Source organism: Triturus cristatus, chromosome 4_1, assembly GCF_964204655.1.
Source record: "Triturus cristatus chromosome 4_1, aTriCri1.1, whole genome shotgun sequence".
Taxonomy (NCBI): domain Eukaryota; kingdom Metazoa; phylum Chordata; class Amphibia; order Caudata; family Salamandridae; genus Triturus; species Triturus cristatus.
The window spans coordinates 176,093,392-176,115,594 of NC_140585.1; positions in this window are offsets into that span (position 1 = coordinate 176,093,392).

The window sequence follows — 22,203 nt, forward strand, 5'->3', positions numbered from 1 at the left end:
AGAACAATATGACCTTGCTTGTTTTCCAGTCCAATATAATCATTAGCATTTGGGTGAGTGATAACACAGATGTAAATACTATATTATACTCTAGGGGTTTGTCGTCGGTCGATATTAGACATAGGTTGTGTGCAAAAATGCAATTTCATGTCCATTGTGCAAAGATATAACTATGCAATTCAAAGTGCATCAGTTGTGCGCAAAAAATGCAATTTCATAAGCTTTGTGCAAAAAATGCAAATATACAATTCAAAGTGCAGGGTGCAACTCATTTAAATATATAAAATATATCAAGATATTTGCAAGCATGTCTCATAGTCGGTAAAGTACCTTGAAAATCCCCAAGCACTATCAAATGTACAAAATTAAACAATCTAGGTAATATACTCATTGCTTTAATATCTAAAAATATTGCACTCTTAAAATTGCTGCTAGTAGGCACACAGAATATCACAAAATGTCTGAGCTTAAATTGATGGACAGATTGTAGAATGACTGTAAGTATCACCTCTTACTATTCCTATTCCTCAAATTTGTTTCAGTGATACTCTGCATTCTGCCCATCTCCGTAATGTTAATGCAAACTGCCCTATTCAAGTGCAAGTGCTGGCTAAAGAAACAACTCAATAAATTATAAACCAAAGTAGAAAACCAAATAGAAACATCATTAGGCAACATCTTGTAGACAACATTTTTCATGATTAAAGTTTGTAAAAAGTTTGTAAGAAATTCTCATGAAGATGAGGGTTTAAGGAAAGTTGTGCAATTCTGCATCCACATTGAGTCTCCATGGTATTTTAGTTCCTTTCATAACTATCCATGTGGATTCTGCTTTCCTTAACAGCAGTTCTCAATCTCCTCCTCTAATATTCAGGGGAATATGCTCAACACCATAAAATCTGAGATTTTCACAGGTTTCTTTGTGTTCTTTCCACATACGTTTAGCAATTGCATATTCTTAATTGCCCTTTGATGTTGTAAAATGTGTAGCTTCGACTTTTTCACCATACTTCCAATATATTCATTGCCACATTCGCATTTAAGGGCATAAACCACATGTGTGGTTTCGCACGTGATTCTCTCTGTTGATTTTCTCACCCATCAGGGTATTTGTCTTTGTTGGTTTTGACCATATTTGCAAGCTTTGCATTTTGGACATTTAATATATATATATATTATCTACTGGCGGTCGCCAGTAGATAGTTATAGTTAAGACCTATTTTCCATAGGAAATCACAACATTCTATTGGGAATATCTTTGGCGATGATTGACGAATCTTCGCGAAATTCTCCAAACTTTTGGCCAGCTCTGCTCCGCTCCTACCCTGAAAGTTTTGCGGTGATCCGTGAAGCGGGGGCCGAGAAAAAAGGGGGTCCCAAAACGCGTTTTCCCTATGTATTTTCCCATAGAATCTGTTGTCGCAGCTACAGCCCGAACCGCTGAACGGAATGACACCAAATTTGGCAAAGAGGTAGTCCTCAGTTCGGACTCGTGCCTTTTGCATATTTGGTGTGAATCTGTTCAGTAGTTCCTGAGAAAATTAGGGTAAAAAAGTTAGTGATATCTATGGCCGCGGAGGATCCGCGGACCGTACCCGCACCGTAAGCGCACCATCCCCGAACGGAGAGCGCACCCTCCCGATGGCGCGCTGAATGCTAATTGGCTGTCCAGCGTCTCTCTACATTCGAAACCAGGAACTGTTGGCGGCCATTTTCTGCCTCGGTAGAAGCGAGGCTGAAGATGGAAGGGGAATAAGTGTGTAAAAGATATAAAGGGGGCAGAGTGGAAATACTCTGACCCTCTAGATCTGCTTAGGGGGTCCCAGAAGGACCCCCTGTGGCCCCCCCTTTTTAAAAAAAACAAAAAGCGGTGAAATGCGCACACGGTGCGCGCATCCTATCGCGATGGATGCACGGATTCTTTCGCGGTGGGTGCGTGGATCCACGGCAACGTTTTTTGAAAAACGACAAGAAATCATTGGTTGTATAACAACTTTCTACACTGTAAGGTAGGGTTTATATTTTAGTTTTTTAAAGGTATGATTGTTATTGGTTAACAAAAATAGATTGTAAGGAACATTATATATGATATCTGATATGTTGAAAAGTCAAGCACACTTCCTGTCTTGTGTAGGAACATTGTGTGCTGAACTTGTGACCTGTGAGCTCAGTGCAGTGTTCCATGACCTGTTTCTATGGTAACAGGCAGAAGGCAGATTGGGGGAAGGGTTGAAATGTATTTCATTTGGAAAGGGTTAAAATGTTTAACCAATAGAAATGTGTGTTTGCTTTTGAGTTTATGTGCGAAGGATTGTGATTTGATGTTTACATGTATATGTGTGGAAAATGAAAGGGTAACTTTTTCATTCTTTGCTTTTGCTGAGAGGTGCACAGTGCAGAGATTCTGTAAAAGAAAATATGGTGAGTGATTTATATACTCCTTAATCTACAAAAGAACTTGAAAGATGAGTTATTTAATTATGAGGGGATGTATGTAGACTATTTTGATTTTAATCAGACTAATGTATTTTTCCTGCTAAAGTGTAGGGAGTACTTTTTTTCTCTACAATGTGTGCGCATGTAGAAACCATTCTGTGATTGGCATTTGAGTTTTTCATGTGTTTGTAGACAGATAACTTTGCAGCTTTTATATTTTGGTAGAATTAGAAACCAGTCATTGTTTATGAATTTGTGAAATGAGTTATGTTATGTTTCTATACTAAAATGTAGTACTACTTCTAGATGAAGAAATGCGTTTTGATATAGTGCAAGGGATAGTGTTGTTTGTCTAGAATCACACAGTGAGTCTGTGTGCATTTGGGAACCACTGTGAGAGAAGCATTTGATAACATCGTGTATTTGCTGACAGATAACTGTTTTAAAACCAGTCAGGTTGTCAAGTTTTAGTAGCATTAGAAGACAGCTATGGCTTATGCTTTCATTAAATGAGTCAGGCGTTGACAGTAAATTGCAGTCGTGAAATATGTAGATTTTGTGCAGTTCCCTTACCACTTGCACTGTAGTGAATGAGTTTCGGTAAAGTCCTAGGATAGTGTTGATTGTCTAAAATCACACTGTGAGTCTGTGTGCATTTGGGTAAGGATTGTGAGAGAAGTATTTGGTAACATCGTGTATTTACTGACAGATAACTGTTTTAAAACCTGTCATGTTGTCAAGTTTTAGTAGCATTAGAAGCCAGTCTTTGCTTATGCGTTGATTAAATTAGTCAGGCATTGACATTAAAGTGTAGTCGTGAAATATGTAGATTGTGTGCAGTTACTTTACCACTTCCACTGTAGTGAATGAGTTTTGGTAAACTCCTAGGGATAGTGTTGTTTGTCTAGAATCACACTGTGAGTCTGTGTGCATTTGGGAACCACTGTGAGAGAAGTGTTTGGTAACATCGTGTATTTGCTGACAGATAAGTGTTGTAAAACATGTCATGTTGTCAAGTTTTAGTAGCATTAGAAGACAGTTATGGCGTATGCTTTCATTATATGAGTCAGGCATTGACAGTAAATTGCAGTTGTGAAATATGTAGATTGTGTGCAGTTCCCTTACCACTTGCACTGTAGTGAATGAGTTTTGGTAAACTCATAGGGATAGTGGTGCTTGTCTAGAATTACACTGTGAGTTAGTGTGTATTTGGGATCACTGTGAGAGAAGCATTTGGTAACATCATGTATTTGCTGACAGATAACTGTTTTAAAACCTGTCATGTTGTGAAGTTTTAGTAGCATTAGAATCCAGTCTTTGCTTATATGTTGATTAAATTAGTCATGCTTTGACACTGATGTGCTGTACTTAAATATGTAGATTGTGTGCAGTCCCCTTACCCCTTCCACAGTAGTGAATGAGTTTTGGTAAAGTCCTAGATAGTGTTGATTGTCTAAAATCACACTGTGAGTCTGTGTGCATTTGGGTAAGGATTGTGAGAGAAGTATTTGGTAACATTGTGTATTTACTGACAGATAACTGTTTTAAAACCTGTCATGTTGTCAAGTTTTAGTAGGATTAGAATCCAGTCTTTGCTTATGCGTTGATTAAATGAGTAATGCTTTGACACTGATGTGGTGTACTTGAATATGTAGATTGTGTGCAGTACCATTAACTCTTCCAGAGTAGTGAATGAGTTTTGGTAAACTCCTAGGATAGTGTTGCTTGTCTAAAATCACTCTGTGAGTCTGTGTGCATTTGGGTAAGGATTGTGAGAGGAGCATTTGGTAACATCGTGTATTTGCTGACATATACCTGTTTTAAAACCGGTCATGTTATGAAGTTTTAGTAGCATTAGAAGCCAGTCTTTGCTTATGCTTTGATTAAATGAGTCAGGCTTTGACACAAAAGTGCAGTCCTGAAATATGAAGATTGTGTGCAGTTCGCTTACGACTTCCACAGTAGTGAATGATTTTGGTAAACTCCTAGGTATAGTGGTTGTTGTCTAGAATCACACTGTGAGTCTGTGTGCATTTGGGAACCACTGTGAGAGAAGCATTTGGTAACATTGTGTATTTGCTGACAGATAACTAATTTAAAACCTCTCATGTTGTCAAGTTTTAGTAGCATTAGAAGCTAGTCTTTGCTTATGCATTGATAAAATGAGTCAGGGTTTGACACTAAGGTGCAGTACCATGTACTATTCTGTTCACTGTGGCAGAACTGAAAATTTAAAGGTTTTACCTATGCACTGCCCTAGAAGTAGTCTGATTATTTAGTCAGTTTCTAAGTACCAAATAGACTGCTTCAAATTTCTATGCAGTATGCATGTAGTGTTCTAACATACTATAGACTTGTCTTTTACACCTTCAATTCCCTAGTCAGTATCCATACACTTCCAGGAAACATCCTGTCACTACCTTTGCAGTCCTCTAGAGACCCATTCAACAGTATGTACTAATCCATTCACTGTGCCAAAACCCAAACACTTATAAATTCACCAAGACACTCTCTTTCTAGTACTCTTATGATTCAGTCACTGCCTAAGTATTCATGCACTGAGCCAGGTCTTAGCACATGGACTTCTTCAAACCCCTATCCACTATGCATGCAGTCCTCTAAGCACCTACACACTTGTCTTTCACACCTTCAATTCCCCAGTCAGTATCCGTTCACTTCCAGCAAACACCCTGTCACTCCATTTGCACTCCTCTAGTGACCCATTCAGCATCATGTACTAATCCATTCACTGCGCCAAACCCTAATAAATTCACCCAGGCACTCTCCTTGCAGTACTCTAATCATTCAGTCAGTACCCAAGTACTCATCCAGTGACCCAGGCCTTAGTATATGGACCGCTTCAAACCCTTATCCACTATGCATGCAGTCCTCTAACCACCTACACAATTGCCTTTCTCACCTTCAATTCCCTAGTCAGTATCCGTACACTTCCAGGAAATACCCTGTCACTCCCTTTGCAGTCCTCTAGTGACCCATTCAGCACCATGTACTAATCCATTCACTGTGCTAAAACCCAAACACTTATAAATTCACCAAGATACTATCTTTGCAGTAGTCTAATCATTCAGTCACTGCCTAAGTATTCATACACTGAGCCAGGCCTTAGCACATGGACTGTTTCAAAGCCCTATGCACTATGCATGCAGTCTTCTAACCACCTAGACACTTGACTTTCACACTTTAAATTTCCTAGTCAGTATCCATACAGTCCAGCACTTGTGACTGCTTTTGCACTCCTCTAGTGACCCATTCAGTACCAAGTACTAATCCATTCCCTGTGCGAAAAGCCTAGCACTTATAAATTCACCTAGGCACTCTCCTTGCTGTACTCTAATCATTCAGTCAGTACCCAAGTAGTCATGCAGTGAGCCAGGCCTTAGCACATGGACTGCTTTAAATGCCTATGCAGTATGGATGCAGTCCTCTAATCACCTACACAGTTGTGTTTCACACCTTGAATTCCCTAGTTAGTATTCATACTCTTCTAGCAAACACCCTGTCACTCACCCAGTGTGTCTCCTTATAGTACTGTAATCATTTAGTCAGTTAGCATGTAGTCTTTTAGTGAGGTAGGCTTTAGGGCATGAACTGCTTCAAAGTAGTATGCACTAAGGGGCAGATTTATGATAACTGGCGCATCCCTGCATATCAGCAGGGATGCGCCAGTTATTATGCGCCACAGCTGCGCCACCATGGATGCGCCGCATTTATAATACGGCGCACCATGAGGCAAAAACGGCACAGATGTGTGACGCATCTGTGCCGTAAAAGTGGCGCATTGCTGGAGTTGCGTCGCAAGCGCGACGCAGCTCCAGCAATGTTCTGGGGGGCCCTATCTTTACAATGCTGCGTCAATCCTTACGCCTGCTTCAAGCAGGCGCAGGGTTTTGACGCAGCATGGGCCTAAAAGTGACTGAGTGAAATCTTGTAGATTTTACTCAGCCACTTTTAGGAGGCGTTCCTGCGCCGGAACGCCCCCACCTGCCCTGGAACGCCTACATGTGGCGCAGGGCTTTACAACGTGACGCATCTCCCAGATGTGTCACGTTGTAAATACCCCGCACCATGGCGCAGGATTTGCGCCGCTGCTGCGTCACAAAAGTGACGCAACGGCGGCGCAAAAGTGGCGCAAGTGCAACATAAATCTGCCCCTATGCATGTAGTGTTTTAACGATCGTCACACTTGTGGTTCAGGGCTATAGTTTCTTAGTCAGTTTTTATATAAAATGTGTTTGTACAGTAATGGAATAGTATAAATGTGAAAGTTATTAATATACATTTATTTGTGATTTTTTTTTACAGATACAGAACAGGAGTGTTTCTCATCTGTTTGCACTCTTCTCGTGCAAGATTGTTTGGATGAAGGTTCCTTAGGTGTTTCATCATACTTGCTGTGCCGCACGAGTATTTTTTGTTAGGATCCCCTTGTAACAGAACTCTTTGGGAAATCTTGTGAATGAAGAAGGTGGCATTGGTCCTTGTTTGCCCCTCGGAAAAAGTTAAAAATGTCTTCACCACTGAAGAAAAACGTTGTGGGCGTGGTGCCTTCTGCAAAAAAATTTCCTCAGATTCGGAAAATATTTTTAAGCGGCAACATTTACAGTTTTTGTAAGTTAAACTTATGAAATTTTGTTAGCTGTATACATTTCATATATCTGTTATTTTTTTTCTTGTGGTATTTTGTTGAGAATACCATGTTGTTGTTTTTTAACAATCTTTCTGATTTTCCAGGTCTGTCGTCGACATCCGTGGTTCCTACAGGAGTGTTCGGTCTTGTTGTTTTGTATTATTGTTGTTACATTTTGGTTATAAGTTTATATTTATGTTAATAAACAAATAAAGTTTGAAAATAGTTTATCATTTATATGTTTATTATTATAAAAAATAAAGTTTGAAAAAAAAATGAATAATGTTTTTGGTTGTTCTCTTAACTGCTGTGTGACTCTTTCTTGTTCTTATTACTGTTATTTGATGGAGTCCACCATGGTGTTAAATTTTGGGGCACTTATCGCTGGAATACTGGTGATATCTGCAGTTTGCACCAACTTCTGAATAGTGTGTTAGATTTATCTCAACTTTACTTCCGTTAAAGTGCTGATAATGAAATGGAGAGCAGCCGTTCCCGTGCAAAAAGACACGAGGTGCACCTTTGCGATCTATTCTAAATACTAAAATCCTGTATTGTATTGCACTGAGGTATTGGCTGCACTTACAGTGTACACACAAAATCTATTAGGAAATCTCATTGTATTTATATTGATTGGGAATAGTGCGTCAGGTGCTGCATCTTTACTAGATACACTGCTCAGTTCATATATTGTTGTGCACACGAAAAAAATCACATCACAACTTTCACACCAATTGCAATGCGAAACAAATTCCGGCGATAAGACACGTTAGCACCAGGGATTTTACACCTGCTTTCTGCTGGTGTTAATCAGGACAACTACCTGCACCATGAAAGGGAATACAGCCAAGAGCCACACCAGAACAGCCACAGGTGCCATAGAGTCAATGAGCATGATACAGGGATACCCATGAGGGCCAGAAGACTCATCTCAACAACTGCAGGACCGCCAATGCCCCCCAAACCCACATCTTAGTAAGTGTGTCCCTGTGGTCATTGTCTTAGCATTATAGGCACGAGCCCTGCAACATCACAGTGTGCTGTCACCTCAGCGTTGACAGTGAGCCTGGATGTGTAGCTACATACGCATCCTCCTGCATGTACAACTGGCGGGTGCTGGTCTGTCGTTCACAGGTCAGTGCAGGGGTGTGCCTATCCGGCAAGGGGAACGGGGTATCTCGGACATGTCCGTGTACAGGAAGTGCGGTAAGTGTGTCTCTGTGTTCTGGTGTGGCCTGTTACAAGAGCAGCAGCAGTCGATGTTGTAAAGTGGCATGCACCACCTCTAAAACGGCACTGTGATGTTGTAGTTGGAATGTTGCAGGAGATGCGCAAATAGGCATTAAAATGGCGTGCCGTACGAGTGCACGAGATACAACAGCTCACCGTACAAAAGTGTGGGGGCTTGTGGGAGGGAGGAGCAGCCGTTTGGCAACATAACACACAGTGAACTCGACCATGTGCCACATGCTGGGCATCTCATCCATGATGACCACGGTCGCAGACATCCCACAACACCAACGACTGGCCTTTGTACACATCCTCTATGAATGCAGCGTGGTTTTCACTTCTATGCTCGTTCAGTGGTGTGACGTTGGCAGGTTGTGTGACTTGTGCTCCTTGTTGGTGTGTTTTATTTTGGCCATTGTTAGTCTATATGTGTGTTGTACTTAATTGTGCATGTGTGCCATTCTGCCCATCTCCCTCCCCTCCCCCCACTCCCTGCTTCTTCCTTTTCCTAGTGCTGTTGTGTCTATAATTTTGTTGCTGCACACATAAATACATGTAAAGAATACATTAGAATAGTTCCTTGATTATTTTAGGTTTTAAAACTTCTCTATTGGTTTCTTTTTAATTTTCCATATGAACCGTTTTTTTTAATATTCAACAACACATAGAAGTCAGAAGTGCAACGTATTCTATCAACACACTTTCTAGAACATTCTACAATACGTGCAGGTTAAAAATTCATCAATTTTTTAAAACTTTACGATATTTTTTTGTAACATTTTCTTGAACATTTAATGACATGTGCAGGTTAAAAGTTGACAATTGTTTTAAGTTCGAACAGTGCCTTCCAAATGCAAGTAGCAGGTGTGGTTGAGCTGAGCAAATTTTATCCTATGAGATGTACTCCACGTTGAAACTGCTTTTTCTTAACCAATCACAAAGATGCTTTTCTACAAAACTAATGTGCACCCTACTTTTAAAAAAGAATGCTTTTCATGATATCTTCAGAGATAAGTTATAGATAGGTATTAGCATTTAAAAAACCTTTGAAATTCACTGAAAAAACCATAGGTTTCATGCACGTTATAGTTAGGAATTGGCATTTAAAAAACCTTTGAAATTCACTGAAAAAACCAAAGGTTTCAGGGGCGTTATAGTTAGGAATTGGCATTTAAAAAAGCTTAGAAATTCACTGATAAAACCATAGGTTTCAGGGGCATTATAGTTAGCTGGACATTTCCCGCGTGCAAAACCCTAGAAATTCCCCTGTTATAGTTAGTTCAGCTAACTATAACTCGCACCCCCGCAATGCACTGCTGATGACGTCACATATTACATCACTCATGACATGGTCAGTGACATCACTGATGACATCACTGATGACATCTCAAACTATAATGCCCCTGAAACTTATGGTTTTTTCAGTGAATTTCTAAGGTTTTTTAAATGCCAATTCCTAACTATAACGCCCCTGAAACCTTTGGTTTTTTCAGTGAATATATATATATAGATATATATAGGACCCCCCTTTTTTCTCAGCCCCTGCTTGACGAATCACCACAAAACTTTCAGGATAGGAGTGGACCGGAGCTGGCCAAAAGTTTGGAAAATTTCACGAAGATTCGTCAACCGGCGCCAGACTTATTGGGAAAAGAATGTTGTGGATTTTCTGTGGAAAATAGGTCCTAACTATAACTACCTACTGGCGACCGCCAGTAGGTAATATATATATATATATATATATATATATATATATATATATATATATAAATATTATATATTATCTACTGGCGGTCGCCAGTAGATAGTTATAGTTAGGACCGTGTTTCCATAGGAAATCCGCAACATTCTATTTGGAATAACTTTGGCGCCGGTTGACGAATCCTCGCGAAATTTTCAAAATAGGTGGGGCTCTCCGCTCCGCTCCTACCCTGAAAGTCTCGGGGGGATTTGTCAAGCGGGGGCTGAGAAAAAAGGGGGGTCCCAAAACGCGTTTTCCCCAATGCAATTTTCCATAGGGACCTTTAGTCCAAGGTACAGCCCGAACGGCTGAACAGAATTACTTGAAATTTGGCAGAGAGGTAGTCCTCAGCTCAGGGAAGTGCCTTTTGCAGGTCTGGTGTCAATCTGTTCAGTAGTTCCTGAGAAAATCAAAAGTAAAATCATATATATATGTGGGCGGAGCCTAACCACACATCTCATCCTGAGATCTGATTGGCTGTCAGCACTTCATCCAAGAAGTGTTGGCAGCCATCTTGGGACCAATATACATGATAGCACCTCATTAAAAAGCATTGCAGTTAATAGAAGGTTTTAAGACTTTAGTTACATTATAAATCATTTGTTGAAGGTACCATACTCATTTTAGGAATTGTGGTATGTTCTAAGGTGATTTCACCATGTGAAAAAGCCTTCTGCTGGGATATCATGATTGAGAGAAAAATATTTTCTCATGCTTTTCCCACAGAGGTTTGGAAGGTGATCTATAAGCTAAACTGAGAGCTTTTTTTCTGTAAATTCACATTATCTTTCTCAGTCATGTGAGAATGAAGTCTGACATTCTCAGTAAAACATGTACATCCAACAAGGGCAGAGACTGTCAGTTGATTCCTTTGTGTTCTACTGCAGCTTCCCAGAGTGTTCCAAAGAACAACTAGAGCGCTAACAGTCCTACTTATGATAAACGTATGGCACACCTGAAGCCATCTTGCTTGGATTAAAGTGGTAACTCTTAAAACATTTAATTTAAAAAGGAACAAAATGAGGGGGTTCATTTTTCCATAACAAGTATGATTAGTGCTGCAGAAAGAAAAACTAGGGCACATTTTGACTTCTGAAATCCTCTTTTATTTCATTAAAAAATTCTGACATGCAGACTGAAACATGCACTTTCAATACCAGCAGCAGTTTTCCCTGGTGAGCAGTAGCTTTACTACCGTGATCTAATGAGCAAAAAGAGTGCTAACATTCTGAATTTATGGCAAATGTGTGACACATCTGAATGCCTTCTTGATGGAATTAAAGTAAAAAACTGAAAGTATTTCCTACTGAGGAGACTGCAGTAAATGAGGAAATTAGGAAACTTCATAACAAATAAGTCTCCCAAGATGGCCACCAGAGACAAAAGAGCCCAAATGTAGCCCAAATATCACCCAGATGTAGCCCAAGTATAGCCCAATGACAGAATGTCCCAGAGTGTTCTTAAAAACAGCTAGAGCGCTTACTGTCTTCATTATGACAAAAGTATGGCACTCCTGAAGCCATTTTGATTGGAATAAACTGGTAACACTTAAAACATTTAATTTAAAAAGGAACACAATGAGGGGGTTCATTTTGCCGTAGAAATTATGATTAATGCTGAAGAAAGAAAATGAGGGCACATTTTGAGTGACTTCTCAAATCCTCTTCTATTTCATTAAAAAATTCTGACATGCAGACTGAAACATGCACTTTTAATACCAGGAGCAGACTTCCATGGTGAACAGTAGTTTTACTACAGTGAACTAATGAGCAACTAGAGTGCTAACTTTCAGAATTTATGGCAAATGTGTGACATATCTGAATACCTTCATGATGGAATCAAAGTAAAAAACTGAAAGCATTTCCTACTGAGGAGACTGCAGTACATGAGGAAATTAGGAAACTTCATAACAAATAAATCTCCCAAGATGGCCACCGGAGACAAAAGAGCCCAAATGTAGCCCAAAATCACCCAGATGTAGCCTAAATATAGCCCAATGACAGAAGTGTGCAAAACACTTATTATTTTGTGTTTTTGCAGTGTTATATAGTGCAGACTTGTCAGGTATTGGAGTGCTTTACATGAGCATTGGTTACATCACACAAGAACAAATTCATTTTGGTTGTAGACATGGGGAGACTAAGTGATTTGACCAGAATCACAGAATGTCGAGCTGAAGCAGAAACTCCAACCTGGTTCCCCAGTTGCAAAGTCTGCAGTTCTGGAAGTAACACCACATCCTCTCCCCTAAGTGCAACATTTAATCAAGTGGTCAACTGGATAAAAAAACATAAAGATAACAAATAATTTAAAAGTGCTTTGTCGCTATTTGAAAACTCAGAAAATATGTCCTTATTTTAGTCTTTTAGAGCACTAACCATAATTTTGATGCCAAAAAGACCCTCTCATATATGTAATTTCTAAAGGAAATGCTCTAGGTATTACAGTTTTGATTACATCAAGATGACGTCAGGCGTTCCACACTTTTGTAATAAATATAGAATGTTAGCAATCTAGTTGTTCATTAGGATACTGTTGAGAGGCAGAGGCCAGGGGCACGGACTCTGAAAATTGAAGGCAGGTAGGAGGGTGCAAAGGCAACAATTTAACCACACTGAGCAGGCAGGAAGGGCCGTGGCAGCACAACAGACTATGGAGGGCAGTGGAAAGGGGGGCAGGGGAACAAACCAACAATACAGGACTTGCAAGAGAGGCTGTGGCAATGTAATAGACCATTGTGGGCAGAAGGAAGAGGCAATGGTAGTACAACCATACATGCCAACAGACCCGATTCAGCCAGGAAATGTCCAATGTTTTTAAGCTCAAATGGGCTTTATTTGATCTGTCTCCTGTCTACAATCTCCTCTTTTTCAATGTAACTCAAAGGGGAAAATCAATACCCCAGTTTTTTTTCAAAATCTCCCTCTTACCAAGTTCAAAATGTTCGCAAGTATGGTACATTGGATCATGGAAGGAAATGGGGTAGGGACATGGACTTGGATAACAGAGGACAGGAGGGACATGGAGAGGTGCACCAAACTGACCCTGCAGGGCAGGCATCAGGGTTTGCAGCAGCACAATACACCACACAGGGCATGCGGGACGGGAGTGCAGCACAACAATCCATAGAAAGCAAGAGGGAGGGGACAGGACCATGCACATGGACAACAGAGAACAGAGGGGCAAGAGGCAATGGTAGCTAGCTGACCATAATGAACAGACAGGAGAGAAAGCTGCAGCATAACAGACCATAAAGGGCAGGAGGGACGGATCAGGGGCATTACAATGGAACAGACAAGCCAGGAGGGAGGGAGTAGGGGTCTGCACATGTAAACAGAGGGCTGGGGGCAAGGGGGCAGGGCAGGAGCAGCAAGATAGCCATGGAGGTCAGGCAGGATGGGCACTAGAAGCAAGACACACCATGAAGAGCAACAGTGAGACTGTGATGGCATAAACACAGACCATGGAGGGAAGGTGGGAGGGGGTCAGGGGCAGCTAACTGACCACACAGGGAAGGTGGGAGGGGCCATGGCAGCACAGAAGACCATGCATGGCAAGTGGGAGGGTTAGTGGCAGCACAATGGCTATGATGGGCAAGAAGGAGAGTGCAGGGGCATGCACAAAGGACAATGGAGGATAGAAGGGAGGGTCAGGACCTGTGCACAGACAAGAAAGTTCAGGCGAAGGGGCCTCACAACAGACCGCACGGGGCAGGCAGGAGGAGCAGTTGCAGCACAACAGACCAGAAAGGGCAGAAGGGTGTGGCAGTACAATGGACCATGTAGGACAGGAGGAAGAGGATAGGGGCATGGCATGTGGACAGGCAGGGTGGAGGTGGCAGGGACAGGTTACAGTCATCTGACAATGCTAGGCAGGCGGGAGGGGAGTGGCAGCTCAACAGAACACTAAGAGTAGATAGGAGTGGCAGGTCCATGGAACATGATGGGCAAAAAGGATGGAGCAGGGGCATGCACAAAGACATTGGAGGGCAGGGGGAAGGAGAATAGGGGCAGCAAGCTAAGCACAGAGTTTAAGCAGGAGGTCAATGATGGGGCATAGAATTGGGCAATGGAGGGCAGGAGGAGGGGACTGGTACATCATACTAAATTGAGGTCAGTGGCAGCACATCAGACCATGCATGGCAGGAGGGAGGAGGCTAGTCCATTGATTCACACAACAGAGGATAGGGAGGAGGGGGATGGGGCAGCAAGCTAACTGTTCAGAGAAGGCGGGTATTAGGAAGTTTATTGTTTTTAAAACGTGTGTCTGTGCGAACTACTTAAAATATGAACAAGTATGCAGCATAATCTCACTTTTATTTAGGAAGAAGAGGACGTTTGTGACTGTGACTCCGGGCTCACTTGGCAGAAACACCCCCTGACCCTCCACCCCCTATCGCAAAATGTAATGCCCGTGAAAAGGGTAGGTGAACACAGTGTTATATAGAACATAGTCCTGAGAGCACGATTGAAAATCAAAACTAGATATAGTGTATGGTATAAACTATGCACCAAAAAGTGTGATATAAGATGAACCGGGCGTGAAATATAATATGCAATACATTGTGCGCAATGACAGATTCATTGGAGAGCGCGAGATAGCACAGGCACTAGCGCGTGCTATGCGATGTGCGTCTTGGAGTGTAATATGCACAGGGCAGTGTTGTGTAACCTAACTAGTCTCTAAAGTTGTAATATAAAATATGTGCTGGGGAGTGTAACGTTGCATATGCACTGTGACAAAGATATGGATACCAGATTGTAATATGTATGGCATAACACTGTGCATTATAACATAGGAATTGAGGAAGGCTCGTTAGATGGGGCAATATAACCCGTGCGAAGACAATTGTGGCATGACATATTCACGGGGTGGTGTTACAGTGCACATGGGCTAGAGAGTGTCATAGCATATGCACTAGCTGGTGGAATACAACACAGAGGTGTGTGGCACTCGGCTGGCAATGGTGGGTGTAACACAGCATTGGGCTCTGCCAGGAGCGCGCTGTGACTCTCAAGTGATGTTCGTCCCCTTTCCAGAGAGTAAAATAAAAAGTATTACACATCCGGCAGTGGATGTGTGTTTTATTAACCGTGAGGGGGGTTTCTTACATAGATTTTGTCTAATTTTTGTCGAATCCCCTTTGAATGGCTTGGTGTGCATGTGTATTAAATGTGCCCGTCAATAGCTACCCATGTTTGTATAAATAAACGACAAGGGTGTCTACCGGGATTAGGCACGGTAGGGCATCAGACATGTCAGAGCTTCACTAGTGGTGTAAATACATTCCACGTGGATTCATTGTATGCATAGTCGCCTTTTAATGAATATCACTCAAATCGTCATGGTGATAGGTACGTACGGTTTGTCCAGCATGTCCTAGGTGTGTCTATAAATAACTTCACAAAAAATCTACAAAAGGGTCCTAGGGGGACTAGTTTAAGGACTACAGTACCTTCAATCCCCAGAACATACCGAAATACACTAACAGAAGGTCTTAAGTCCAAAGAAAAACAAAACGCCGCATGATGCTATATATACTGTGCACACCTCTTCAAAGAATTAGTGCATCACTAAGTAGGGAGATGAAGAGTCCATCAGCCCACCCTTATTGGCGGAGCTTCGTCATATGAGACCCTAGGGGGTCAAAGTCAGGGCCCACACACTCGAGCCACAAGGCTCTACTGGGTACCCGTCCCAATGTCTATAAATATATATTTTTTAAAAAAAAATAAAAAACAGTGGCCGGCCCTGGGGATTGGGGTCAAAACAATAGGAGACAGGCCCTGGGGGATGGGGTCATCAGGGCCAATAAATTAGAATAAGAAGGGGAACCACACAACCCCCCTTCTTAAAAAATTAAAATAAATAAAAGACTGGCATTGTGCTGGAGGCCACGCCCCCTCCTTGCAGCACTCTGCAAACGCGCCCCCTGGTGAGTTGTAAGTTGGGGAATTAATTCCTCTTCAATACTGAGGGTCCCTGAGGGCCAACTAGCCCAACAGGCATCTCCATTGTGCGCCAGGGAGCTGCGCTGCATACAGGTGTTCTGAGGCCAAGCCCCTTTTTACACCTCTCTGCAACGCAGCTCTGTGGTGCTTACTGGAGGTACCTAGTGGGCTATTTGGACCCTAGGGACCCTCAGGATTCAAATGAACTTAATCTCCCAACTAAAAACAGACACAGGGCGTGTTTACACAGTGGTGAAGGGAGGGGACGGGGCCTGAGTTAACGTGTGCAAAAACGCCCTGTGGCCTGTTTTAAGAGGTAGTTTTAATCCCCCTTCCCTATTATATACTAGGGGCTTACAGAGGAGGTCATGCTAATCACAGGGGGACCCCAACGCATAATGTTCCCTAGTGTATGTAGGTGTTTTCACTGTATTCTAAGTGTCTTTTCACATAGCACTGGCTCTAGGACTGGTTAGTCAGACTCAGTTACCACCAGTATCCGTCTGAAAAAGTTGAGGGTACAGGATGATTTTGCAACAAGGATTCTTTCTGCTCTTCTTTTTGTTCTTTCTAAACGTTATCCTTCTTCCTGCACTTTTCTTCGTCTTTTTTTTGTTTCTGTGCATTTTTTCTTCTTTCTTCAAATGTCCTATCTCTGTAGGCATAGTTAGAAATTAGCAATTAAAAAAACTTTCAAATTCACAGAAAAAACCATAGGTTTCAGGCACATTATATTTAGGAATTAGCATTTAAAAAACCTCAGAAATTCACTGAAAATACCATCGGTTTCAGGGGTGTTATAGTTAGCTGGACTTTTCACTTGTACAAAACCATTGAAATTCCCCCGTTATAGTTAGTTCAGCTAACTATAACTCGCGCGCCCGCAATGCACTGCTGATGACGTCACATATTACATCACTCATGACATGGTCAGTGACATCACTCATGACATCACTGATGACATCTCAAATGGCATCACTCATGACATCACTGATGACATCATCCTTGTGATAGAGTGGCAGACCTCCTCTCACTCTAATATAACCTTTGATACACACATTCAAAAATAGAGACTAACATTTTCAAAACAATGGACATACCAATAGCAGTTACAACAACCTCTTCAGTAATTCTAAGATCCACATACACATCCACTCATTCACCAACAGTCCTATACAGTCACTCATACATGTACTCACTGATCATATGTACTCATACACCTATACATCCTGTTACACAATGCCACTCATCCATAGAGTTACTCACACACATAGTCACTCATGCTAATAAAGAATCAAACATACATTTACTTGCATATACAGTTATACACACACCACCACACTTACTTCTACGGAAACTTACACATACTTAGTATTTTAAACAATCACTAATAGAAACACATACTTTTTCATACAGGAACTCTTTCAATCTCTCACTCTCACATATACTCACTTATATACACCAATAGTCACATATACTAGTTTAAAACATATGTAGTTACTCATAAAGACACTCATTCACTCACTAACACACCCATACACACACTCATCCACCCATACAGTCCTGCACACATGCTGTCTTCAACACATACAAACAGTGAGTCACTTATTCATGCACCAATGCACTACGTAATACCCCCCACCGAACCATGCAGACACTCAGACTGATACTCAAAAAACTGACTAATAACCTATATAGACACCCATGTAGCTACTCACCAACCCATGCAGCCACTTATACACAAAGTGAGAGACTGATACAGATATTTACATATTTAAACATTACTCACTAAGCCATGTATTCACTATGATACACTTAATCAGTCAGTTACACAATCAATTTTTCAAAAACAAATCATCCATTTAGACACTTATACACCCATTTATTCTTCCATCGACCTTGAGATATACATATATAAAACATATTTAATTTTCAGAAAAACAGACATTCACTGGATGATGTCATAAGTGATGTCATCAGTGATGTCATTTGAGATGTCATCAGTGATGTCATGAGTGATGTCACTGACCATGTCATGAGTAATGCAATATGTGACGTCATCAGCAGTGCATTGCGGGCGCGCGAGTTATAGTTAGCTGAACTAACTATAACGGGGGAATTTCAATGGTTTTGTACAAGTGAAAAGTCCAGCTAACTATAACACCCCTGAAACCTATGGTTTTTTCAGTGAATTTCTGAGGTTTTTTAAATGCTAATTCCTAACTATAACGTGCCTGAAACCTATGGTTTTTTCTGTGAATATATATATATATATATATACATAGTAATAGCAAAATAATTCTACAAAGAGCTGCAGTTCAACTCGTCTTTACTAGGTGTCCCTCACAAGTCAAATGGAAAAGCATTGAATCAAGTTGCAGTTCCACTAGTCGTTACTAGATGTCCCTCACAAGTCAAGTGCAAAAGCATTGAAACCCTGAGCTGAGAGCTAATACTATAAATTCTACAAAGAGCTGAACTGAAGCTTCATGAAAGGGTTTCAATGCTTTTGTATTTGATGACGAGTTGAACTGCAGCTCTATGTAGAATTATTTTGATATTGGATACTATAATATTCACTGCCCACTGCTAATCTCATCCCATAATGCTTTGCAGGGCCTTTGGTTGGGATTGTATTTTTGCCCATAATAACTGTGCTTGGGGTGGTCCTAAGAGGTTGGGACCACCACTGAATCGTTCAGCATGATATGCTCTTTGTGTTCAAGGCATCTGCCTGGTCCTCCCCCTAGGTTAGGAGGGACCCCAAAATCATCACCTCTCTCATTGCCTGATATTTTTCAATTTCAAAGTTCACTTTTGTGAATTGGTCATATGCTTTTTAACATGTAAAGTTGCTTTATCAAAGCATTTGTGGGTGCAGTTAAGCTGACTCCGCTACATGGTGGAGTGGATTTTTGTGGTAATTGATCTACGCAAACACCGAGAGCGGAGCAGAGTTTATTGCCCAGGGTTAGATATGATGCTTGTCACACTTGGAGAGGTATTTACATACACAGAGTTATAATTCTTTTATTAGTTGAGTAATAATTGCTCCTACTGAAATTGTATAGTGTGGGGTAACTTTGTTTTATTTGTTCCCTATTCAAATATTCCGATCTAGTTCATTAAATAGTTTAGAAGTTTCTTAATAATTCACACTGTCTGGTTCTCAAGCAGATATCTCTATGGCATTTTCCTACTAACTTTATGAAGGGGAACACACATGTTCCTTCTATAATCCCTTTTTGAATATGCATTTTACATTGAAACGCTGCGTGTTGTACTAGCTACTAATGAATATTTCTTAACATCTCCCTTGAATGAGAAACAACTGACCCATGAGGTTACTCAAATGAACTTTCTAAGCTTGCTAAATGTTTTTTTGGTGTGTGTATAGATCATTATTTTGGTATCTATGTTTAAGTTAAACATGCACACGAAATCCACTGAATCAATGCATAACTCTAATGATTTGGGCCTCCCTCGACCCCGCAATTAAAAAGGAGAGGTGTGTTTCGACAGATCCCCTGTCTTTATCAATCTACGATTTGCCTTGTTTGTGCTTCATTTAAATACTAAAAACAATCAACGTAGAAGATACACTTCATTGTTTCTTGCTATGTATACCCTACTGTCAGTTACCAGTAGATAGTTATAGTGAGGATCTAGTTTCCACAGGAAAAGGTTTTTTTTTCCTTTCCTATATTATTGGTGCCGGTTGACCAATCGTCATGAAATTTTCCAAGAAATGTGTCATAGTAAGCTTTGTTATGCATGTCAAGTTTCAGGGTGATGCGTGGTGCGGAGGTTGAGAAAAAAAGGGGCTAAAAAAATGTCTGTTTTCCATGTTAATTCTCAGAGGACGTGTAGTCAAATCTACAGCACGAGACCCTGGCCAGAATTACTACACATTTGGCAGAAAGGTAGATCTAGGTACCCAGATTGTGCTTTCCTTAATGGGTGCAAATCCATTCAGTAGTAATTGAGAAATTTAAGATTAAGAATTATTGGTATATGTGGTTGCGAAGCCTTTGCAAGAAAATACCAACTAGTACAGGGAAATGCACAGCTTTGATTTGCTGCCAACACTTCAACAACTTGAAGTGCTGGCAGCCATCTCGGGCCTCGGGTTTGTTGAATCCCCCCAAAAAGTGAAAATAAAGAAAAGGGGGCTGAGTAGGAATACCCTGACCCCTAAGCCTCAAAAAACATTAAAACAAAATTACAGAGAGGTAGCTCAAACTATGCAAATCCGCTGTAAAAATGAAAAGAAAACATGAGTATGGGCTCCCATGCTTGTGTTTAAAAAGGCCCCTGGGTGATTCAAGTCCCGGGGGACATATGTAATAGTATGTGGGGGCCGCAGCCCAAGGACCTCCACCTGCCGGGGGCAATGAATTTATATAAATTCAGAAGGCCTGTGTGGCCACTCCACAGCCCTGGGGACCGCCACCTCCCTGTAGAAAAGAATTTTAGAAATGCAGGGGGTAGTATGGCCCTCCTGCTTCCCCTGGGGCAAAGACTTTCCTAGTTCAATTAATTATAGAAGTGCAGGGGGCCCACGTGCCCCTGCAGCCCAGGGGACTGTCACCTCCCCAGGGCAATTAACTCATAGAAATATGGGGGCTCACATGGCCCTCCTGCTGCTCCATGGACTGCCACCTCCACAGGTCTCAAATAACATGATGGAGGCAGTTCTTTGTGGAGTCCTGGCACCGGGGACCACCACCTCTCAAGGGCTAAAGTAATGTTTGAACGAGGGAGTAAAGATTGAGAGCTGCTCATAGGCCTGCCCCCTTTCTCCACCACTCTGCAAACACGACTACCACTTAAAAAAACACGTACATTCGCTGAAAAAAACACAGATTACAAGTACATTAGGGTTTGGAATTAGCATTTAAATAATTCGAGAAATTCACTGAAAAAAACAAAGGTTACAGGGATGTTATAGTTAAGTTCAGGTTTCACTTGTAGTTGACCTAACTATAACTCCTGCCCCCACAATGCACTGCCTATGACCTCACATTTTACATCACTCATGACATGGCCATTGACATCACTGATGACATCTCAAATGACATTACTGATTACTTCATCCACAGAATCACTTATGTACCCACTCAAACCCCAATAGAACCTTTCATACACCCACTCACACTCCCACAAAACCATTCCCAAACCCATTTACAGACCTATACCAGAACTTATACACCCACTCACTGATTCCTAGATCTAAACAAACATTCACTCACTCACCCATACAGCCACTCATAGACCCACTCACTCACTAATAGAGCCACTGACATATCTACTCATACACCCATTCACACACCGAGTCAGTCAAATCATCGAGCTACTCACACACCTACACACTTTCCCATACAGTCAATCACACAGCCACTTACTCACCCATAAGGATATACACACACACATCACTTACTCATACACATACAACAAGTACTCACTCACCTATACAGTCACTGGCACAAGCACACACTGACTCATACAGCCACACTCACATTTACTCACTCACCCATACAGTCATTCATATACCTCATCACTCACCTATACTGCCTTTCACATGCCCAGTCACTCACCCATATACCACTGACACATCCACTCAATCACCCACATAGCCATTTACACATTTGTTCAACCCTACAGCCCCACACACATGCACTCACTAATCCATGCAGCCACTGATTCACCCACTCAGTCATCCATACAGGCAGCCACACATACCCTTACCCACTCACACACTCAGATACCAATACAGGTACTCAGACAGCCAATCACTCACCCATATAGCCACTCACACACCCATACAGCCACTCACTCACCCACTCACATACCCATACAGCCACTTAGACACCAACTGACAGACTGATATAGACATTCACACAACCAGTCACTCACCCATACATTCTCTGATGCACCTAATCACTCACTTACATAGCCAGCCATGCAGCCATTGAATCATCCATATAGTCACTCATTCACCCAATGATTCACTGTAGGAAGTTGGCTATGTATAGGATATGGCCACCAAGTGGTAATACCATGCACAGAGTCCAGTGGTTCCCCAAAAGTGTATAGGGCTCAATTTAAAACCTAAAGTGCCCTACCTAGTGGTAGTGTAGTCAAGCAGACATAGGCCTAACACAGAGGAGTGAAAAACATTTATTTCATAATAGTGA